Below are 24,631 nucleotides of genomic sequence, written 5' to 3'. Positions count from 1 at the left end.
TGTCACTTTAAACAAGCAGCTGGCAAGTTATTAAAGTGGTAGTAAACTCAGTTCTTACAAAAATTGCTGACAGGCATTTTTTTTTTTTACAGACCTAGAGGTCTATTCTGTCATAAATCAACCCCCCTGCCTGTCAGCGAGTACTGAGATGTGAGCTGCACATGTACAGCTCAGGCCACGTTTACGGCCTGCTTTGTGTGCTGCTGCGATGTGACTCCCATGCGTATGCGCGGAAGTGATGTCGCCCCAGCACAGCCAATCAAGCGGACAAAGATCGCAAACTGGGTAAATATGGAAGCGACCAGAGACAATGGGGTGCAGTGAGAGTGCAGTGCTGGAGGGCTGTGTTTGTAGGTAAGTCTGTCATAATGCACTAGTATGCGGTGCAGAATAGTACATTATGACTTAATGCTGCCCAGGACCTATTTAGAAAAAATAAAAATGTATAGACTTTACAACTGTTTTAACAAATTTCAAGTAGTGCAAAAGCCTACTAAAGCTGGCAAGTAGCTTGTTTAAAGCAACATTCAGTAATCATATTTTTGTTTTAAAATTTTACTGCAGTCCTTTGGCTACATCGTGGAAGTGATCTGGACGGCTGTAACACCTCCTTTATTCAATCGTAATTCTGTATTTTGTACCCATTAGCGCTTTCCTTTAAGAACTTTTGTGAGTTCATGACTATTAGATTCTGGTAACTGTGGCTAGGAAAACTTCAGATAAAGGACTCTGTGTCCTCTGTTTGGCCTCAGTGCAAGGGAAACCCCTGGCGTTTCTATGAAGAGGACAGGAAACGTATTTTAAAACAATAAAATATAATAAAAACAAAAAAAATGTAAGAACCGTGCCCCCAAACACGCACATTTGCACACATATGCAAACCTCAAGCGCACATTGTTATATAAACGGCAATTGCATACCACACTTTAGGTCTTCTGGTTGGAATAATTCTGGTTCCAACCATTGCTAACTCTAAACCGAGGAGCTCTAAAGGTTTTTAACCACATCGGGCCTATTTTTCAGACTCAGTGTTTTCAAGTTAAAGTTAAAGTTAACATTTTTTTTTGCTAGAAAATTACTTTGAACCCCCAAACATTATACATTTTTTCCCCCTAAACCCTAGAGAATAAAATGGCGGTCATTGCACCACTTTTTGTCACACTGTATTTGCTCAGCGGTTTTAGAATCACACTTTTTTTTGAAAAAAATCACTTGTTTGATTAAAAAAATAAGACAACATAATTTTTTTTTTATTTTGTGAAATACCCAACATGGTACGCTGCGAAATGGCGTCAAACTTTTACCCCAAAAAATGTCCATGGGGACATTTAAAAAATTCTACAGGCTGCATGTTTTGAGTTACAGAGGAGGTCTAGGGCTAGAAATATTGCTCTCGCTCTAACGATTGTGGCGATACCTCACATGTGTGCTTTGACCACCGTTTTCATATGCGGGCGCTATTCACGTATGCGTTCGCTTCTGCTTCTCGTCGAGACAGGGCGCTTTAAAAATGAAAAAAAAAAGCATGACCGGTCCTCTTAAATATGAGATCTGGGGTCAAAAAGTCCTCAGATCTCATATTTGGACTTAAATGCAATAAAAAAAAAAATTAATTGTCATTTGAAAAAATGACAACAGAAAAATGGCCCTGCGTTTTAAAAACATTTTGATGTTGCTTCCGCCCTGCTATAGTATGGAGATGGTTGGGGGCCATCTTCCCCTCACTCATCTCCATACCCAGCAACAAACAGGTCCCGATCGCCTCCCCTGCTGTCAATGGCTCCGGTAAGCCCCGGAGGGCGCGGGAGAGCCGATAACGGTGATCTTGCGGGGAACCTGCCACAGAGATCACCATTATCGTAAACAGAACTGCCGGCCAAAAAGATGGATACCTCGGTTGTGGCAGCAACCACTGTGACAGGTACTCTGATGGACTGTGACAGGTACTTTGATGGACTGTGAGTGACAGGTACTATGATCGGTGGTCCTCTTTATTGGGGGGGGCAATCAGTGTGATTGGTGTACACTGTAAGCGGTAACGAGATGTTACCGCAATCTCCTTCTCACACACGATCGGTGTGTGAGAAGGAGAACCATGTAACATCTCGTTACCATGGTTTGTTTACATTTAGTGATCGGCTGTGAAAGGATCACAGCTGATCACGTGGGTAAACAGCCGGCCAATGGCTGTTTACCAGCGTCGGTGATGAGCAGTGTTCCTGGGAACACGCTGCCCCCGACGTGTACGCCGTACCGCCTGGCCGTCATTTGACAGCCGGCGGTCGGCAACCAGTTAAACTTCCGACGTATATGTACAGGAGCCGTCGGTAAGGACAATTTCAGGCACTGTATTATCTTACTACAGTTGTGGTACAGTACAGGACACAGGGCTAATAATCATAGACCTTGAGTTTTACATTAAGGTGGTTGGACACTGGCAAACATATGAAGGCTCCACGTTCTTGGGCATCCCATTATAAGCCTACCTCACTTCATGAGTCCTAAGTTTATTGCTAGGAAAAAGTCTTCATATTTTGGTTAGCACCTTTAATTTATTTGCGCAGTCATGCGACGCTGTACACAAGCAAAATTGTCCTTTTTTCCCACAGAATGGAGCTTTCTTTTGGTGGTATTTCATCACTTCTACTTTTTTTATTTTTTGCGCTATAAACAAAAAAAGACAATTTTGAAAAAAAAAATATTTTTACTTTTTGCTATAATAAATATCCCAAAAAAAAAAAATCTTCATCAGTTTAGGCCAATATGTATTCTTCTACATATTTTTGTTAAATAAAAATCGCTATAAGCGTATATTGATTGGTTTGCACAAAAGATATAGCATCTACAAAATAGGGTATATATTTATGGCATTTTTATTATTCTTTTTTTTTTACTAGTAATGGTGGGAATGAACAATTTTTAGTAGGTCTGCGACATTGCGGCGGACAGATCGGACACTTTTGACACTTTTTGGGGACCAGTGACATTATTACAGTGATTAGAGCTAAAAATAGCCACTGATCACTGTATAAATGGCACTGGCAGGGAAGGGGTTAACACTGGGGGGGGGGGGGCGATCAAGGGGTTAAATGTTTCCTAGGGAGGTGTTTCTAACTGTGGGGGGAATGTACTAACAGGGAGTACAGATAGATCGTTATTCCTGATCACTAGGAACAGACAATCTCTCTCTACTCCCCGGTCAGAAAGGGAATCTGTTTATTTACATGGACAGATCCCCATTCTGGCTCTCTGTGTAGCGATCACGGGTGGCTGGCGGACATTGCGGCCACCAGTAGCACACGCACGCCTGTACAGCAATGGCAATTCGTGCAGCCAAGCCAACCTGAAGCAGTATAACTGCAGCAGCTGGTTGGCAAACGGTTGCATGTAAACCTGATTCCTGACGTTTGAGCTGGGCACATACAGTATCTCACAAAGGTGAGTACACCCCTCACATTTTTGTAAATATTTTATTATATCTTTTCATGTGATAACACTGAAGAAATTACACTTTGCTACAATGTAAAATAGTGAGTGTTCAGCTTGTATAAAAGTGTACATTTTCTGTCACCTCAGAATAACTCAACACACAGCCATTAATGTCTAAACCGCTGGCAACAAAAGGGAGTACACCCCTAAGTAATGTCCAAATTGGACACAATGTGTCAATATTTTGTTTGGCCACCATTATTTTCCAGCACTGTCTTAACCCTCTTGGGTATGGAGTTCATCAGAGCTTCACAGGTTGCCACTGGAGTCCTCTTCTACACCTCCATCACAGCGCTGGTGAATGCTAGAGACCTTGCACTCCTCCACCTTCCATTTGAGGATGCCCAACAGATGATCAATAGGGTTTAGGTCTGGAGACATGCTTAGCTAGTCCATCACCTTTACCCTCAGCTTCTTTAGCAAGGCAGTGGTCATCTTGGAGGTGTGTTTGGGGTTGTTATCATGTTGGAATACTGCCCTGCGGCTCGGCCTTCTGAAAGGAGGGGATAAAGCTCTGCTTCGGTATGCCACAGAAAAGAAGAAAAGGAGGGCGCACCGACCTAGTGCATTACCACTTAAAAGTTTTATTAAAATCGTATAAAAACAGCTCACAAACTGAGCGTAAAGACAGGTTTATCTCATCAATCAAACAGCATCTCATGGCAACTGCAGACAGGACATGGTGTCAGAGAAATCGGATGGTACCCCAAACAACTTGAATGGCTGGCGCATAGTCTTGACTGAGCGTCTAGGCTCTGATGAAAGGGGTGCACCACAGAAACGCGCCAGCCATTCAAGCCATTTGGGGTACCATCCGATTTCTTTGACACCATGTCCTGTCTGCAGTTGCCATGAGATTCTGTTTGACTGATGAGATAAGCCTGTCTTTACGCTCAGTTTGTGAGTAGTACCATTGTTTTTATACAATTTTAATAAAACTTTTAAGTGGTAATTCACGAGGTATGTGCACCCTCCTTTTCATCTTTTCTTTTTAGTTTCATGAATACCCATTGTTCTGAGGAGGGCTGCAAGACCTGAGACTTTACCATCAATCAAAGAGTGGACTATACTGTTTGCACATAGCAAAAGCACCTTAGCGCAGGATAATATTGTGTTGTTGTCTGTATGTCACAGTACATGTTGGTATTCATGGTTCCCTCAATGAACTGTAGTTCACCAGTGGCAGCAGCACTCATGCAGCCCCAGACCATGACTAGAGATAAGCCGTTCTTTCAGGAGCACTGATTTTAATGACAATTAAAGTGAAAAAAGTGAAATATTCCTTTAAATATTGTGCCTGGGGGGTGTCTATAGTATGCCTGTGAAGTGGCACGTGTTTCCCGTGTTTAGAACAGTCACTGCACAAAATGACATTTCTAACGGAAAAAAAGTAATTTAAAACTGCTTGTGGTTTTAATGTAATGTCTGGTTCCAGCAATATGGATGAAAATCATTGAGAAAAATGGCATGGATAGCCCCCTGCCCATTACCAGCCCCTTTGGGTCTTGTACGGATATTAAGGGGAACCCCGTACCGAGGCCCTATATACTCAGAACAGCAGTATACAGGCGGTGCAAACAAGACAGGGACTGTGTAGGTTTGTTGTGTTAAGTAGAATCTGTTTGTAATTTTGTAGTGGTACATTTTTAAAGTGTAGGTCCAGTAAAATCTATTTTTAAGCTTTTTGGAAAACAAAGGGAAGGGTTATAACGCCTGTGTAATTTTTTTGGCCGTCTGTCTTTTTTCATCTCACTTCCTGTTGTCTTCTTCCGTTTGCAAGTAGGAGACGTTTGTAACTTGGATGTTTGAAAGTAGGGGCCTGCCCTATATGCTCTGCAGAAATTTGGCCCTAAGGTGTTGGTGTTGCTACAAGTTAACACTGCAAGCCCTCAAAGGGACTCTTGGTGGGCACTGGAACGCCCTGCTGTGAACTATTATATCAAGAATTGTAATTACATGCCATTGTTGAAAAGTGGTAGAAAAATTGGGCCTTTGGTGGTTATGGTGATGGTGGTGCTGGTGCCACAACACTGTACGTCCTCACAGTTACTCTCGGTGGGCGCTGAAACGAGCCCTGCTGTGAAATATTATATCAAGAATTGTAATTACATGCACCTGTTAAACAGGGACTGAAAAATTGGGCCTATTCACTGGTGCCACAACACTGCAACCCCTCACAGATACTCTAGTTGGAGCACAGGAATGAGCCCTGCTGCAAAGTATTGCATCAAAAATTGTAATTACATGCCCCTGTTAAACAGGGGCTGAAAAATTGGGCCTAAGGCACTGGTGCTGGTGCCACGACACTGCAACCTCTCCCAGATACTCTAGTTGGAGTGCAGGAATGAGCCCTGCTGCAAAATATTGTATCAAAAATTGTAATTACACACGCCTGTTAAACAGGGGCTGAAAAATTGGGCCTTAGCCACTGGTGACGGCACCCAGAACCAAAAATGTTCTTCCAAGCTATCAGCAGGATCATTGAGGAGGAAGAGGATAGTCAGCCAACATAACAGGACAGTCACTCAGCATCAGCATAGGCAGTCTTGAAGAAGTCTTCAAAAAAAGTTATTCAGTTACATCAGCTTCAGGTGCTTGATAGCTGGTGGTGGTCCAAGCCTGATTCATCTTTATGAAGGTCAGTCAATCAGCCGAGTCAGTGGACAGGCGCACCCTGTGATCGGTTACAAAGCCTCCAGCAGCACTGAATGTGCATTCCGAAAGAACGCTGGATGCAGGACAGGCCAGTAGCTCAATTGCATACTGTGCAAGCTCTGGCGAGTGATCCATCCTCAAGACCCAGTAACCCAGAGGATTTTCGGTGGGAAAGGTGTCCAAGCCTGACCTTGCCCCTAGGTATTCCTGCACCATGTAAATCAGATGCTGGCGATGGTTGATGGAACCGCTCATACCTTGGGGCTGCGAACTAAAAAATTGTCTGAAAGCATCGGTCAGATGGTGACCTTCTCCACCGCTCCTTCTGTGACTGACCGAAGCCTCAGCAACACATTGTCCAAGACCAGGAGTTTGTAACCTCCCAGTCTCTGGGAACGCATTGCACAGACCTTTCTGCAAGGCCTCCTGGAGATGTCTCATCCTCTGTTCCCTCTTCAATGGCAAAATAAGGTCCGCAACCTTACCCTTGTACCGTGGATCAAGGAGAGTGGCCAGCCAGTAATGGTCCCTCTCCTTGATCTGGAGAATACGAGGATCCTTCCGCAGGCTTTGCAGGATCAGGGAGGCAATGCAGCATAGGTTAGCTGAGGCATTCGGTCTGGAGTCCTCTGGGTCACTAAGGACAACATGATCCGCAGCCACCTCCTCCCAACCACGTACAAGTCCATGGGTTTCTTGGGACTGTAAATCATCCCTAAAAGACTGCTGCTGATGATGATGAGTGCCAGGCTCCACCTCCATGCTGACACAATCCTCCTCCTCCTTCTCCTCCTCTTCCTGTGCAATGGGTGGGACAGTAAGAACACTGTTTGGATAAAGGGGCCCTTGAGAGGCAAGGAAGTCCTCCTCTTCCTGCCTCTGTTCTGCCTCAAGTGCCCTGTCCATTATTCCACGCAGCGTATGCTCCAACAGGTGGACAAGAGGTACAGTGTGTGTCACTGATGGATGCACTGTTACTGCTCACCATCCTCGTGGCCTCCTCAAATGGTGACAGGACAGTGCATGCACCCCTGTTCATGCCCCACTGGCGTGGTGAAAAAAACCCGAGCTCCCCTGACCCTGTCCTTGTGCCATAGTCGTACAAGTACTCATTGATGGCCCTCTGCTGCGTGTGCAGCCGCTGCAGCATGGCCGACGTTGAGTTCCATCTGGTGGGCATGTCACATATAAGGCGGTTCTTGGGCAGGTTCAACTTGTTTTGGAGCTCAGCCAGCCGAGCACTGGCATTATATGATCGGCAGAAATGCACACAGACTTTCCTGGCCTGCCTCAGGACATCCTGTAAGCCCGGGTACCTGCCCAAGAACCGCTGCACCACCAGGTTAAGGATGTGAGCCACACAGGTCACATTGGTCAGTTGTCCCTGTCAGAGGGCAGAGAGGAGGTTGGTGCCATTGTCGCAAACCACCATTCCTGGCATAAGCTGGCGTGGCATCAACGACCTCTCGGCCCGCCCCTGCAGAGCTGACAAAATATCTGCCCCAGTGTTGCTCCTGTCCAAAAACACTGCAGCGCAAGCATGGCATCTTTTTGCCTGCGTACTTGCATAGCCCCTTGAATGCCTATGGAGCGTTCAACACCGAGATCATCCCTAACCATGACATTCCCACCATCATGATTGACTGTAGGCAAGACACTCTTGTCTTTGTACTCCTCCCCTGTTTGCCACCACACACACTTAACACCATCTGAAACAAATATGTTTATCTTGGTCTCAGACCACAGAACATGGTTCCAGTAATCCATGTCCTTAGTCTACTTGTCTTCAGCAAACTGTTCGTGGGCTTCCTTGTGCATCATCTTTAGAAGAGGCTTCCTTCTGGGATGATAGCCATGCAGACCAATTTGATGCAGTATTAAGAGTATTGTCTGAGCACTGACAGGCTGACCCCCCACCCCTTCAACCTCTGCAGCAATGCTGGCAGCACTCATACGTCTATTTCCCAAAGACAACCTCTGAATATGACGCTAGAATTTGCACTCAACTTCTTTGGTCAACCACGATGAGGTCTGTTCTGAGTGGAACCTGTCCTGGTAAACCACTGTATGGTCTTGGCCACTGTGCTGCAGCTCAGAGTCAGGGTCATGGCAATCTTGTTATAGCCTAGGCCAACTTTATGTAGAGCAACAATTCTTTTTTTCAGATCCTTAGAAAGTTCTTTACCATGAGGTGCCACATTGAACTTCAAGTAACCAGTATGAAAGAGTGACAGCGATAACACCAAATTTAACACACCTACTCCCCATTCACACCTGAGACCTTGTAACAAGTTACATGACACCTGGGAGGGAAAATGGCTAATTGGGCCCAATTTGGACATTTTCACTTAGGGGTGTACTCACTTTTGTTACCAGCAGTTCAGACATTAATGGCTGTGTGTTGAGTTTTTTTGAGGGGACAGCAAATGTACACTTTTATACAAGCTGAACACTCAGTACTTTTTTTTTTTTTTAATTCAATTCTTTTTTTTAATTTAAATAAAGAAGTAGAAAACAAGAAAAAATACAGTTGTTTCCCATACATATTAATACAATAAATCCCTTTCTGTGAAACATCAATCTCCCCTTTAAACACTTATGCGACCGATGCAAACAAAGAAAAATGTAAAACGTGCCAAGAAGGAGGGTAAATAAGCTTCTAACATCACAATAAACTAGTGATCAACCACTTCTTCCATTTATCCCTCCCCCCCCCCCTTCCATTATTCACAATTTCTGCCTTCCATTCTCCATTCATACCTTCCACTCCATACTTACTTTCATCCCCTTTCAGACCAGTTTTTCCATATCCTTTCATATTGTTTATAATTACCCATTTTCCTGTATATATATATTCCTCTTTCTTTATCGTATCTTTAACTACTTCCACCAATTCTTTTACTGTCGGTGCTTCTTTCCTCTGCCATTTATGAGCGATCAACTTTCTCCCTTGAAATAGACATCTAGTTACTGCTATCTGAGTATCTCCTGTCACTCCTTCCTCTTCTATTAAACCCATTATACAGGTTTTAGCCTCCACTTCTAGCGATGTCCCAAACACCTGGTTTATTTTCCCTATTACTTCTTTCCAATATCTGTATAGCCTGGGACATCGCCATAACATGTGCACCAAATCCCCTCTTCTATCTCCACATCTCTGGCATTCTGCATCCTGTCTTTTCCCAAACATAAATAACTTCAGGGGAGTGTAATATGACCTATGTATCAAATACAGTTGAGATACAATTTTTTAGATTGTTACAATAGAGTTAGTGAGACTTTAGTCCCCAGTGCCAGGACCCGTCCCCATTGTTCTTCCGTCATTAGGCCCACATCTCTCTCCCACTTTGCCCTGTTCTCGCTTTCTATCTCCCGCTCTTGTTCTATTACTTTATATAACCGTAGATATCAGAGATTACGCCTTTGGATGTTTTAGTATTTACTATTTTCCTAAGTGCGGGCGTCTTACTCCACTCTAATTTCTTCCCTCTAAATTGTGCCTCCAGTGCATGTCTAATTTGCATATAACTATAAAATGAACGGCTAGATACTTCATATTCTTCCCTTATTTCCTGGAATAATTTCAACCTCCCTTCCTTATACAGTTGTGATAGGTAGTGAATGCCTTTCCGATCCCATTCTTCTATTTTCCCCATTATTCTGATTTCCTCTAAGTATTTATTTTCCCAAACTTGGAAAAATTCAGAATATCCACTATATCCCAACATAGCCTTTACAGATTCCCAACATTTTACCATCAATTGCACTGTTGGACATCTGGACCTGAACAAGTCAGCCTCTACCGATCCCACAACTGTATTATGCGGGGTATCATTCAACAGAAGCTTATTACCTGCCTCCCCTTCTACTGATAAGTTACTTCCTTTCATATACTGTAGTTGAGCTTCCAAAAAATAGTATCTCATATTTGGTAATGCCAGGCCTTCCATTTCCCTTGACCTTTGCAGCACATGTAAGCAAATCCTTGCCACCCCATTCTTCCATATTAATTCTCTAAACATACTTTCTATTTTCTTAAACCGATGTTTCGGGATCCAGACTGGGGAGTTATGTATCACATATAATATTTGTGGCATCCGCACCATTTTAATTAGATTACACCTACCAGCTACTGAGAGGGGGAGATTTTTCCATACACTGATTTTACGCCTCAGCTTCCTCATAAGTGGGACTATATCCCCTGTAATATACTGCCCTGGGTCTCTTGTCATATTCACTCCTAAATATTTAATTTGACCAACTATTTTAATTTGGGATACCTGTTTTAACAGTAGTTTTTTTAAGGGGTCTATTGGCAAAAGTACTGTTTTTTCCCAATTAATTTCTAATCCAGAAAAATATCCAAATTCTTTGACCTTCCTCATTGCTGCCACCAATGAGGGCCCTGTATCCCCCAGGAACAATACCACATCATCTGCATAAATAGCAACCTTTTCCTCTTCTTGACCCCTTTTAAATCCCTGTATCTCCTGTGACTCTCTTAAAGCAATGGCCAATGGCTCCATTACAAGGGCGAAATGCAGGGGTCACAGTCGACACCCCTGTCTTGTCCCCCTGCTCAACTGGAACACTCCCCATTTATCCTCACTGGGCCCCATATATAGCAGTCTTATCCATTGTATGAATTTAGGCCCAAACTGAAACTCTGATAAAACTTTCCATAAATAATGCCATTCCAGGCTGTCAAAAGCCTAAAGCCGCGTACACACGGGCGGATTGTATGGCCTACTTAGTCCGTCATACAATCCGACGGACAGTCCGTCCTACTTTCGAATGAACGGACTTGACCACACACGGATGCACAAACAGTCCGTCGAAAGCTTGCGCGATGACGTGTACAGCACGTACGACGGGACTAGAAATAGGAAGTCCAATACACAGCAATGCAACCTTTCGCCGTGTAAATCCTTTCTGAGCATGCACCATTCTTAGTCCGTCGAACTAGCCTACTCACGAGCGGATTGTCCGCTGAAACCAAAGTATGACGGACAGAATTACGGAAATTCCGAAATACTTAGTACGCCAGACTGCACGCTGAAAAAGTCCGCTGAAGCCCACACACGAGCGGACTGTCCGCTGAAATGTGTTTCGACGGACTAAGTAGGCCATACAGTCCGCCCGTGTGTACGCGGCCTTAGTCGCATCAAGGGACAAGACTGCTCTATTTCCCTAATTTTCTGATGAAATCTGCATATTTAAGTATGTTCGCCTTACATTCGTGCTTGTAGGTCTATCTGGGATAAACCCTGTCTGATCTGAATGCACCACTTTGGCTATTATTTTATTTACTCTTGTTGCTAATGCTTTTGTCAAGATTTTTACATCTGAGCACAGTAATGATATAGGCCTGTATGATGTTGTCTCCAGCTGGTTTTTCCCTTCTTTTGCCAGAACCACTATTGTGGCCTCAGTCATTGATAACGGTAACTTCCCTTCTTCGAAGGCTCCATTGAACACCTGTAAGAGATTAGGTAATAATATTTCCCCAAATTTTTTATAAATCTCTATTGGCAATTTATCCAGTCCTGGAGCTTTCTGATTTGCTATTTCAGCTGTTACTTTTTGCAACTCCTCTAGCGTCAGTGGAGCATCCAATCCTTCCCTATCTTCCTCCGTTAATTGGGGTACTTTTATTTTCCAAAAAAAATTCCCACATTTCTCCTTCTACATTGGGATTTGAGACATTATATAGTTCCTCATAATATATTTTAAATTCCTTTGTTATTTCGGGGGTTGACCTCTTTATGTTACCTTCCCTATCCAGGATCGCTGATATGATAGCAGATGGGCTATTTGCCTTGGCTATTAAAGATAGAATTCTCCCAACCTGTTCCCCCTCTCCAAAGAAAGTCTGCCTCTGAAATAGCTTTTTCTTCTCCTCTTTCTCCAATATCAGTCTCTTATATTCTGCTTGATTCTCCACCCACTCCCTATAGCTATCTACCGATGGTACCCTCACGTACCTCTCTTCTGCCCCCCTTACCCTCTCTTTCACTGCAATTTCTTTAGCCCTTAACTGTTTCTTAACCTGGGATATTTTTTTAATCAGTACGCCCCTAAGGAATGCTTTCAAAGTTTATCCCCAGTGACGTAGCTCCTACATTTACACTTAAAAATTCCTTAAAATTAATTATCACCTCCTCCATATTCTCCATTATCCCTAACCAAAAAGGATTTACCTTCCACTCGTTTCTAATGCAACTTCTCCCTATTTTTATTGAAAGAGTTACCGGTGAGTGGTCTGAGATTCCCCTCGGTTCATACTCCATTAGGCCTCTTCATTACATAGTACCAGATTGATCCTGGACAGGGAAGAATGCGTCCTAGAGTGACAGGAATACTGTTTTACCATGGGATTCCATCTCCTCCATATATCCACAAACCCTGTCTCCTCGCAAAATTGGAACAGTGGGCCACTAGGTCCCACTGTTCCAAATACCTTTCGTGGGAACCTATGTTTAGAACCATTATCATATTAAAATCTCCTGCCACTATAACTGGGACCCCCTGCTTGTCCATAATAAACCTCATCAGCTCACATAAGATTTATATATTAAATGTCGGAGGAATATACACATTAGCAATCACACATTCTTTATCTTCCATCCTACAAAAAAGAAAAACATATCTAACCTCATCTATCATGCTTTGACTGCAAGATAAACCTGTTCCAGGATCTATCAGAATACTCACCCCTCTTGAATAGAGGGTATACGTGGAATGATATTGAAACACTCCCTACTTTACATTGTAGCAAAGTGTCATTTCTTCAGTGTTGTCACATGAAAAGATATAATAAAATATTTACAAAAATGTGAGGAGTGTACTCAATTTTGTGAGATACTGTATATCTGCAGTGTTTTCTTATTTCTCTTCAAAGCACTAAGTGCCGTGGCTTCCTCCTGTTCCATTCTTCAGTCATCAGCACAATAACTTCTGACAAGTTCTCTGACATGTGATAAAATCAGGTTGAATTTCATGTCAGGATGGGTGCTATAAATAGATTAGCAGAAAGCTGCTTTATGCACATGACTTCTCTGAAAGTCTCTGCCTATTGGGGGGGGGGGGGGGGCTTTCCTCCAATTAGCTGTCTACCAGTGTAATCCACTGCTACTGCTTAGTGAGGAATTGAGAATTCAACAAAATGACACCCCCAGATCGGTTTGCATATCGCAGTGCGAACTGTCAATTCAGACAGAAATCGGATCGCATGGGTGTGATCTGATTCTGGTGCGGACCAAAAAAAGGGTCCTGCTTGAGTTTGGTCTGAATGCAATGCAAATTCAGCCACTCAATCTGTATGGCTGAATTCGCATTGCATAGACATTGCATGTGCTTTGCACAGCAGTGTTGTGCGAATTATATGCAATGTCTGATATCACAGCTGTGTGAACCCAGCCTGAGGGAACATAGAAGAAATGAGGAGGCTCTAGCTAGGACTAAACTAACTAGCACTAGCAGGGGTGGACAACGGAAGATACCAAAGTCACAATAGTAAACAAGTTGTAGTGGCCAGAAACTGTCACTAGGTGTCAGAGTACTACAGAAAAATTATAACCTAATGCAGATCAATACAAGACATATCAAATATGAAATTGGGGCAGAACACCTATGCATTGTGACACTTTGGGGGTTATTTATGAAAGGTAAATCCACTTTGCACTACACGTGCACTGCAAGTGCACTTGGAAGTGCAGTTGCTGTAGATCTGAGGGGAAGCTCTGAAATGTGGTGAAGCTCTGCTGATTTTATCATCCAATCATGTGCAAGCTAAAATGCTGTTTTTTATTTTCCTTGCATGTCCCCCTCAGATCTACAGCGACTGCACTTCCAAGTACACTCGCAGTGCACTTGTAGTGCAAAGTGTATTTGCCTTTCGTAAATAACCCCCTTTGTGTACTGTTAGTTAGCTGCAAGATGCTATAATCGAGAGATGTAACCCAGTATTGATGGCACCACATATTAGATAAGAACCTGAACAACCGCAACATACAGGGATATACAATGTAATGCCCCATACACACGAGCGGATTTTCCGCCAGAAAAAACTTGGATGTACAGAAAAAGATTGGTTTGCATACACACGGTCACACAAAAGTTCTCTGAACTTTCAACCGTCAAGAACGTGGTGACGTACAACAGTATGACGAGCCAAGAAAATTAAGTTCAATGCTTCCGAGCATGCGTAGGAATTTTTGCGCGTCGGAATTTGTATAGACGAACGGAATTTGCTCTCAATCTTTTACTGGCTGGAATTCTGCCAGCAAAAATCTGATGGAGCATACACATGGTCGAAATTTCTGACCAAAATCTCACATTCGACTTTTGCTGGCAAAATTTATGATTGTGTGTATGGGGCTTAATACTGACATATAATCACACACATAGGTTGGACTTGATGGACGTCTGTCTTTTTTCAAGCTCACCTACTATGTAACTGTAACTATGTAACTATGTAGGAAAACAAAAGACAAGAGTAATGGACTCTAATGCGAGACACACGATCGGACTATCCGGTGGACTTAGTCCGGCGGACCAGAGTCCGCTGGACAATTAGATCTTGTGTGGGCTCCGGTGGACATTTTCTTCCCAAAAGTCCGGTATACTTTGAAAGACATCTTGACTCAAAATTGTCCGCGGACTTGGCTTTCTGGCAGACAATCCGCTCGTCTGTGTGCTAGTCCGCCAGAATTTTCAAATGAACAGGCTTGCCCACACACGGAGTAAGTCGGAGTAAAGTCCGTTCATTTTGAATGTGACTTCAGGTACAACGGGACTAGAGAAGGAAGTCAATGTTACTGCCTCCAACGGCGAGATTGACAGCTTGCTAGCCCCATTGCCTGGTATGGATTTTAAGGGTAACCCAACGCAGAAAAAACAGTGTGGGGGTCCCCCCAAAGTCCAAACCAGACCCGTGCACGCAGCACGGCCGGTCAGGAAAGGGGGTGGGGGTGAGCGAGTGCCCCCTCTCCTGAACCATACCAGGCCGCGTGCCCTCAACATGGGGGAGTGGGTACCAAAGCATCTTGTCCCCATGTTGATGAGGACAAGGACCTCTTCTTGACAACCCTGACCGTTGGTTGTTGGGGTCTGCGGGCGGGGGGCTTATCAGAATCCGGGAACCCCTTTAATAAGGAGGCTCCCAGATCCCGGCCCCCCACCCTATGCGAATGAGTATGGGGTACATCGTACCCCTACCCATTCACCTGGGGGAAAAGTGTAAATAAAAAAACACACAACACAGGTTTTTAAAGTAGTTTATTAGGCAGCTCCGGGGGTCTTCTTCTGACTTCGGGGGTCTTCTCGTGGGGCTCCTCCGCTATCTTCTACTCGTTTGCCCCTCTTTTGCTAGAGGAGGAGCCTGGCTTTCTCGTTCGTCCACGTTGCCGACTGGGGGTCTTCTTCCGACTTCGGGGGTCTTTTTAGACTTCCGCTTTTCCGTTCTTCTGCCGGGCTCCTCCGCTATCTTCCAGCTCTTCTACTAGCATTGGCCCGGTCTTCTTGTTCGCCGTCACCACCGCCTTCTTCTTCTTCTTCCTCTTCCTTTCGATGTTGACAGGACGCTCTCTCCAGCTGTAATTTTCTGGGGACAGGTTTCGCTGCGACTTTCATAGGCATAAGGGGCGGGGTCACTGGGGGACATCACCCAGTGACCCTGCCCCTTATGCCTATATAAGTCGCCATGCAACGTGTCCCTGGCATTACAGCCAGAGAGAGCGTTGTGTCAACATCGGAAGGAAGAAGAAGAAGGAAGAAGAAGAAGGCGGCGGCGACAGGGAGCGAGAAGCCCGGCCAACGCTAGTAAAAGAGCTGGAAGAAGATAGCGGAGAACCAAAGAGCGGAAGTCGGAAGAAGACCCCCGAAGTCGGAAGAAGACCCCTGGTCGGTCGCCCCCACCCCCTTTCCTGACCTGCCGGGCTGCCTGCTCGGATAAGGGTCTGGTATGGACTTTAGGGGGACCCCCACAATGTTTTTTCGGCATAGGGTTACCCTTAAAATCCATACCAGGCAACGGGGCTAGAAAGGTGTCAATCTCGCCGATGGAGGCAGCGACATTGACTTCCTTCGCTAGTCCCGTCGTACCTGAAATCACGTTCAAAATTACATGTGTGGGCAAGTCCATTCATTTGGAAAGTGCGGTGGACCCCTGCCAAAAGTCCGGCGGATTGTTTGTGTGTGGGCAAGTCCTCCGGATAGTCTGATCATGTGTACGCGGCATAACGGTTACCAACTGTAATCCCAATTAGAAAAAATAGGAGTTCTCAAATCTATGTAAAAGTATACAACATTTATTTAAACAACATGGTTAAAATCCCATAATTAACATGTCACCAAAGATATGTGCAATCTATAAAGCATTCTCCCAAAGACTAATTGGCTAATATGAAAAAAACATTCTGGTTGGCCCACTTAAAATTGCTTTACGTGGATGAGGTAGTCAGATGAAAGACATCTTCCTTATATCTGGCCAAACACAGGAGTCAATGTGTCATCACCAGTGAAAAAACAAAAAAGATACCAGTGAAAATCGCTACGTGTTTTGCCACAAAGCATGACTATTTTGTTAACCTGCTACTTTGTTTACCTGCTAGGTAGTAGCTACACCACTGGTAGCCTCTCTCTTGGCCGCACTGGCCCAGATGTACCTTTCCTTTTCCACTTCTCTGGATGTGCGCTGCCTCCTCTCTCTCTCACCTATTGTTGTGGATTACTATATTCCAAGGCTCTTATCTTGGCTTCATTTTTATAAGTGAGTACTCAATTGTTGGGAAATAAATGTTATGTTATTTTCTGTATATATAATTCTCACTAGAAATTTAATTTCTGCGATACATGTATATTGTATATGTGCCTAAAATTATGTAAGTTTGTATATTAATTATATTACATCTCCCAGTACCATTAGGATCCCATGAGGAAGTCTTTGGTGAAACACATAGTGATTCCTACTGTCGATGGTACATTGACTCCTGTGTTTGGCCAGATATAAGTAAGATGTCTTTCATCCGACTCTCTCATCAACATAGGACAATTTTAAGTGGGACCAGACAGGAACTTTCGCTCATGTACACACCGCCCGATTCCCCCCTTAAAGCTAGTCGTGAAAAAAAGTGGTCCTTTAAGTGTGTTCGGATGCCGGACACACAGCTGTCTATGGGAAGCTTGACATGGTTGCAATCAGCTAATTGCGGCTGAGAATCTTGATTGGGCTGTCTTTAGAGTGTGTTCTGGGAGCAAGCGATGCGCCCACGAAAACTTCCACTCTATGATTTCTCCTGAGGCACCTGTGCTTATTTGGCATTGGCGTGGTCCAGAGGACAGTGCTTTGTGTGGAACAGTGGCCTCACTTCCAGTTTCCCACCACTCGCTGTGTGGACTGTGATGGAATGAAAGCAGAGTAAGGCCTGAGCAGCGCCTCTCTGATTCTCAGCTGGACTGGACATCCGGGAAGCTAAACAGAAGTGCATCAGACCTTAGAAAGCTGGTATCAGTCACTGACAGCCATCCCTCCGCTCCACACACACTTGCCCACTTCTCTCTCCACTCCACCTGAGTCAGTAGCAGTGCAGACTGGGCCCAGGGGGTGACTGATCGTGCGGCTGGAGGGTACATGTATTTACAGAGATCGGCCCCAAGGAGAGAGAGACAGGGCATCATCATGACTGAAGTGAGCCACTACATCATCTGTCCTGTGTAGTGTATACAGCTATATACACCCACCTTCTTCCTTCCTGTATATAGACCTTCCTCCATCATCACTGACTGCAGATATTCATCACCTGTCCTGTTACTATATATATATATATATATATATATATATATATATATATATATATATAAAAGAATCACCAACAAATGGGACACAATTGTGAAGTGGAACGAAATCTATTGGATTTTTGAAACTTTTTTAACTAATAAAAAAATGAAAAGTGGGGCGTGCAAAATTATTCGGCCCCCTTGCGTTAATACTTTGTAGAGCCACCTTTTGCTGCGATTACAGCTGAAAGTCGCTTGGGGTATGTCTCTATCAGTTTTGCACATGGAAATTCTTGCCCATTCTTCCTTGCAAAACAGCTCGAACTCAGTGAGGTTGGATGGAGAGCGTTTGTGAACATCAGTTTTCAGCTCTTTCCACAGATTCTCGATTGGATTCAGGTCTGGACTTTGACTTGGCCATTTTAACACCTGTATACGTTTATTTGTAAACCATTCCTTTGTAGATTTTGCTGTATGTTTGGGATCATTGTCTTGTTGGAAGATAAATCTCCGTCCCATTTTCAGGTCTTTTGCAGACTCCAACAGGTTTTCATCCAGGATGGTCCTGTATTTGGCTGCATCCATCTTCCCCTCAATTTTAACCATCTTCCCTGTCCCTGCTGAAGAAAAGCAGACCCAAACCATGATGCTGCCACCCCCATGTTTGACAGTGGGGATGGTGTGTTGAGGGTGATGAGCTGTGTTGCTTTTACACCAAACATATCTTTTTGCATTGTGGGCAAAAAGTTGGATTTTGGTTTCATCTGACCAGAGCACCTTCTTCCACATGTTTAGTGTGTCTCCCAGGTGGCTTGTGGCAAACTTTAGACGAGACTTTTTATGGATATCTTTGAGAAATGGCTTTCTTCTTGCCACTCTTCCATAAAGGCCAGATTTGTGCAGTGTACGACTGATTGTTGTCCTATGGACAGACTCTCCCACCTCAGCTGTAGTTCTCTGCAGTTCATCCAGAGTGATCATGGGCCTCTTAGCTGCATCTCTGATCAGTCTTCTCCTTGTCTGAGCTGAAAGTTTAGAGGGACGGCCAGGTCTTGGTAAATTTGCAGTGGTCTGATACTGCTTCCATTTCAAAATGATCGCTTGCACGGTGCTCCTTGGGATGTTTAAAGCTTGGGACATCTTTTTGTATCCAAATCCGGCTTTAAACTTCTCCACAACAGTATTACGGACCTGCCTGGTGTGTTCCTTGGTCTTCATGATGCTTTCTGCGCTTTCAACAGAACCCTGAGACTATCACAGAGCAGGTAAATTTATACAGAGACTTGATTACACACAGGTGGATTCTATTTATCACCATCAGTCATTTAGGACAACATTGGATCATTCAGAGATCCTCGCTGAACTTCTGGAGTGAGTTTGCTGCACTGAAATTAAAGGGGCCGAATAATTTTGCACGCACCACTTTTTAGTTTTTTATTTGCTAAAAAAGTTTAAAATATCCAATAGATTTCGTTCCACTTCACAATTGTGTCCCACTTGTTGGTGATTCTTCACAAAAAATTAATATTTTATGTCTTTATGTTTGAAGCCTGAAATGTGGCAAAAGGTTGAAAAGTTCAAAGGGGCCAAATACTTTCGCAAGGCACTGTATGTATATATATATATATATATATATATATATATATATATATATATATATATATATATATGTATATATATACAGGAAGGAAGGTGGGTGTATATGTAGCTGTATTCATCCACCTTCCTTTCTGTATATACTAATACCATCCACCCCCTCTATATACTATCTACGCAGTTTGAGATTAAACCGATTTTCTTCAAATTTTAGTGACTGGCTGCGTGTCTTATTAAATTCCCTTAAGCAGAAGTTTTATCCCTATTGTAGGGACACCAGTACGATATTTGTACATTGAAATCATATCCCCTCTCAAGCATCTCTTCTCCAGAGATGTTCAGTGCTCACAACCTTTCCTCATAACTAATGTCCGCCAGTCCCTTTATTAGTTTTGTTGCCCTTCTCTGGACTCACTCAAGTTCCAGCACATCCTTCCTGAGGACTTGTGCCTAGAACTGGACTGTATACTCCAGGTGTGGCCGGGCCATAATTTTGTAGAGTGGGAGAATTATTGTTTTATCTCTGGAGTTAATCCCCTTTTTAATGCATGCCAATATTCTGTTTGCTTTGCTTACAGCAGCTTGGCATTGCATGCCATTGCTGAGCCTGTCATCTACCAGGATCCCCAGGTCTTTTTCCATCCTAGATTCCCCCAGAGGTTCTCCCCCTAGTGAGTATATTGCATTCATATTTTTACCACCCAAATGCATTATTTTACATTTTTCCACATTAAACCTCATTTGCCATGTAGTAGTCCACCCCATTAATTTGTTCAGATCTTCTTGCAAGGTTTCCACATCCTGCGGAAAAGTTATTGCCCTGCTTAGCTTAGTATCGTCCGCAAATACAGAGATTGAACTCTTTATCCCATCCTCCAGGTCATTTATGAATAAATTGAATAGGATTGGTCTGAGAACAGAACCCTGGGGGACCCCATTTTCCACTCCGGACCATTCCGAGTACTCCTCATTTATCACTACCCTCTAAACTCGCTCCTGTAGCCAGTTTTCAATCCATGTAATCACCCTGTGGTCCATACCAATGGACCTTACTTTGTACAGTAAACCTTTATTGGGTACTATATCAGATGCTTTTGCAAATCCAGATACACCACATCTACGGGCCTTCCTTTATCTAGATGGCAGCACACCTCCTCTTAGAAGGTTAATAGATTGGTTTGGCAAGAACAATTCTTCAGGAATCCATGCTGATTACTGCTAATGATACTGTTGTTATTAATAAAATCTTGCTTATAGTCCCTTATCATCCCCTCCAAGAGCTTGCATATAATTGATGTTAGACTAACTGGTCTGTAATTCCCAGGAATGTATCGTGACCCTTTTTTAAATATTGGTGCTAAATTGGCTTTTAGGGATGGCCTTTCGGTTCGCCCAGCGGTCGGTTTGCGGCAAATTTTGCGTGTTTGCGATTCGCCAAACCGGCAGACTTCTGGCGCTGTTCGCGCGGCGGACATATGCATTTACATTGTGAAAGAACTTTGACCCATGTTGACACATCCATCATGGGGTACAGGACCGCCAATTGAGACATTTCAGCACATGGACAATTGGACATTCCCCCTACCTTATAAATAGACCTGATCTGGCGGCCAGTTTACATTCTGTCTTTTGTCAGTGTAGGGAGAGGTTGCTGTGTGGAGCAGGGACAGACTGTAGTGACACAAATCACTAGCTATTAAGTCCACAAAAGTCCTTTTAAGGACTGGTATAGGTGTACAGTATATAGGGTTCTGGTGCACTGCTGCTGACTGCTGTGCTGCTGATTGCTGAGTGCACTGCTGACCGATTCTGCAGCTGTCTTTTGTCAGTGTAGGGACAGGACGCTGTGTGGAGCAGGGACAGTCAGTTTAATCACTAGCTATTACTATTAGGTCCACAAAGGTCCTATTAAGGACTGGTATAGGTGTACAGTATATAGGGTTGTACACGTATAATATACTTTCATTCAAATCTAGAAAGCCTATTATACTTGACTGCTGAGCTGAGTGCTGACCGATTCTGCAGCTGTCTTTTATCAGTGTAGGGACTGAGGGACAGTCTGCAAATCACTAGCTACTAGGTCCACGATATATAGGGTGCTGGTGCACTGCTGCTGACTGCTGCCCTATTCTGCAGCAGTCTTTTATCAGTTACTATTTGGTGTGCAGTATATAGGGGTGTAATACACGTATAAAATACTTGCACATATAGAAAGCATAGTATAGTGCATTTCCACTGTGCAGCATTGTGACTGCTGCGCGGTTCTGCGGCGATACTACAAAGAGTGACAAACGCAATAAAAAAAAGTATTATAACTGGTGTGATAGACTAGTGGCCCCCAAAAACAACAGATTGAAGCGGGGTGTTATATACCTTCTTCCACATACATACTGTACTTCTCTAGACACTTTTGTCACAAGGTCATTTAAAAAATGACAGGCAGAGGAAGAGGCAGGCCCTTCCGCAGGGGTGGTAGGGGTAGGGCAGGAGCAACAGACTTGAGCCAAAGTGGCAAATTGCAGAAGGTGCGTGCGATTACGTCAAAGGACGCACCAGACTTGGTTGAGTGGCTCACTCAGCCTTATGCCCTGTACACACGGTCGGAGAATCCGTCGGAATGCGTCTTATCGGACCGTGTCGTCAGATAATCCGACTGTGTGTGGTATGCATCGGACTGATTCCATCCGAATCTCCGTCGGACCCAATTTTCCAACATGTTGGAAATATTTCCCGACCAACTGGGCCGGTCGGACCTAATTCGATCATGTGTAGAGCATTTTGATCGGACCAAGTGCCACGCACGCTCAGATCAAATTCCTACATCAAAGCTATTGGCTACTAGCCTGAATGTAGTCTCATCGTAACGAAATTACGTCATCACGTTCTGAAAGATCGGATTTTTCGCCAACTTGGCCAGACCGTGTGTATGCAACAGTTTCGGACACAATCCGTCGGACTAAATCCGACGGACAAAATCTGACGGATTTGGTTGGCAAAATCTCCGACCGTGTGTACGTGGGCTTACTCTTCTGCACCCTCCTCATCCTCTCGATCTGCACCCTCTTCACGCTCTGCTGTGTGCACCCCCAAAGACACTACCACCAACACCACCACCACCATAGACCTTCCGCTTGAGTCACGGGAATTATTTTCCAATCCAACACAAGACATTTCCGATGCGCAGCCACTCTTGGCATTGGATCAGGAAGAGGAGGTAGCAACAACTGCCAGCAGTCTGATGACAGTACCCAGATCAGCCTAAGGAGGTTGTTCCCCGCTGTTGCTGCCTACTCCGAGATCTCTAATTATAGTGGTGGGGAAGGTGACGTCGATGATGACGTGTCTAGTGGTGTCACGTGGGTGCCCACAAGAGAGGAAGAGGAGGAGAGTTCAGAGGGAGATATGGACCAGCAGATAGGGAGGAGAAGCAGGCGGAACTTAGATTGCACAGGAGGGACAAAGCAGACTGCTAATGTATCAGGAGCGAGTCATCGACCATGTACGGTCACATCTGGCGCTCCCAGGATGCCAGCACATGGCTCCGCAGTGTGTGCTTTTTCAACGCATAAGTCGCGGTAAGCCCAACACTCACCTAGGGATGAAGAAGGCACATGAGCTGCCATTACCGAGCCCAGTGGGAGCAAAGGAACCCACAAAGCCACACTCCAGGCTCTCGCTGTCCAGCCTCGTCTTCTACTTCTCCTTCTCCTCTCTCCTCACAATTGTCCTCCACTCCACCGTCCATCATGCCGTCCTCACGTTTTTCTGCAAAAAGGCAGGCTTCCATGGGCCAAATGTTCGAGCGTAAAAAAATTATGACGCTGGATAACCTTCTTGCTCAACGGTTGACGGCTGGCTTGTCAGCACTGATAGCCCGCCAACTACTGCCATATAAACTGGTGGATTCGGAGGCCTTTCGAAAATTTTTGGCCATTGGAACACCACAATGGAAGGTCCCAGGAAGGAAGTATTTTTCACAGAAGGGCATCCCAAAGCTATATGGCCATGTTCAGCGGCAAGTGAATGTATCTCTGGCACACAGTGTCTGTGCCAAGATACATCTGACCACAGACACGTGGTCTAGCAAACACGGGCAGGGAAGGTATATAACTTTTACTGCCCACTGGGTGAACCTTCTGACAGCCGTCAAGCATGTAACCCGTGGCACCCATGTAGATTTGGTTTTACCGCCACGGATTGCATGCAGGCCTGCCTCTTCTTCTCCTCCTCCTCCTACTCCATCCTCCTCCCTCTCCGCTGCTAGCGTCTCTTCCGCTGCGCTGCCTAAGATCCCCAGAACCTATTCGACATGCCAGGTGAGACGTTGCCATGTTGTGCTGCGTCTGTTGTGCCTGGAAGCCAAGAGCCACACTGGCCCTGCACTCCTTTCAGCTTTGCGTTCACAGGCAGATCAGTGGCTAACACCGCTAAATTTGACAGTTGGTAAAGTGGTGTGTGACAACGGTGCCAATCTGCTTAGCGCATTGAAACAGGGCAAAATTACACGCGTGCCATGCATGGTGCACGTCTTAAACTTGGTCGTGCAGCGATTCGTTGTCCAATACCCTGGAGTCCAGGACATCTTGCGGCAGGCAAGGAAAATCTCGGCCCATTTTAGAAGATCTTACATGGCCATGGCTCGCCTTGCTGACATTCAGCAGCCACACAATCTGCCGGTCAGACGTCTTATTTATTAGTCAACCTTCTATATGCTTGATAGGCTGTGCGACGAAACCAATACCAGATTCCGATTGAGTGCTTCCGTCTATATACCGCTTCCTAAGTCCTGGAACACAAGTCCAATGGATCTGGCTATAGGAACCCCCAAGCACTAGACGACACCAGTCTTAGGAGTACATCAGGAATCCTTTATTTGAGATCTCACACAAAATATATACAGCGGGGTGACTAAAACCTAACCTAATTAGCATGAGCTAATTATCTAAATCAACACTCAGGCTAGTTGACTGAGGGATAAGACTTTTCAGCTCCTAGCTGACTAATAATTCAATTGCAGGTTAATTAGCACAAACAAAAAAACAACAATAGGTGAAATACTCTTTAGAATCTGTGTCAAGCCAGGCTAGACTCATTTACATTATACAAGACAGTC

General features: G+C 44.4%; 1 protein-coding gene across 3 annotated transcripts in view; it reads left to right on the top strand.

The window, feature by feature from the left end:
* The window catches only part of LRRN2 (leucine rich repeat neuronal 2), a 125,563-nt gene that overhangs the window by 28,097 nt on the left and 72,835 nt on the right, over nucleotides 1-24,631 (top strand). Inside the window, exon 2 of one of the 3 annotated variants that reach the window (XM_077481281.1) lies at nucleotides 16,758-16,915. The exons of the other annotated variants lie outside the window; for them this stretch is intronic. The gene's annotated coding sequence lies outside the window, so the exon portion shown is untranslated. The remainder of the gene's footprint in view (nucleotides 1-16,757; nucleotides 16,916-24,631) is intronic. 3 annotated transcript variants of the gene reach the window in all.

The sequence above is a fragment of the Lithobates pipiens genome, unplaced genomic scaffold (assembly GCF_037356315.1).
Source record: "Lithobates pipiens isolate NorthernLeopardFrog02 unplaced genomic scaffold, aLitPip1_a1.2 Scaffold_16, whole genome shotgun sequence".
Lineage (NCBI taxonomy): Eukaryota > Metazoa > Chordata > Amphibia > Anura > Ranidae > Lithobates > Lithobates pipiens.
Note: the sequence above shows the minus strand (reverse complement) of the source record. Positions and strands in the feature narration are given on the sequence as shown.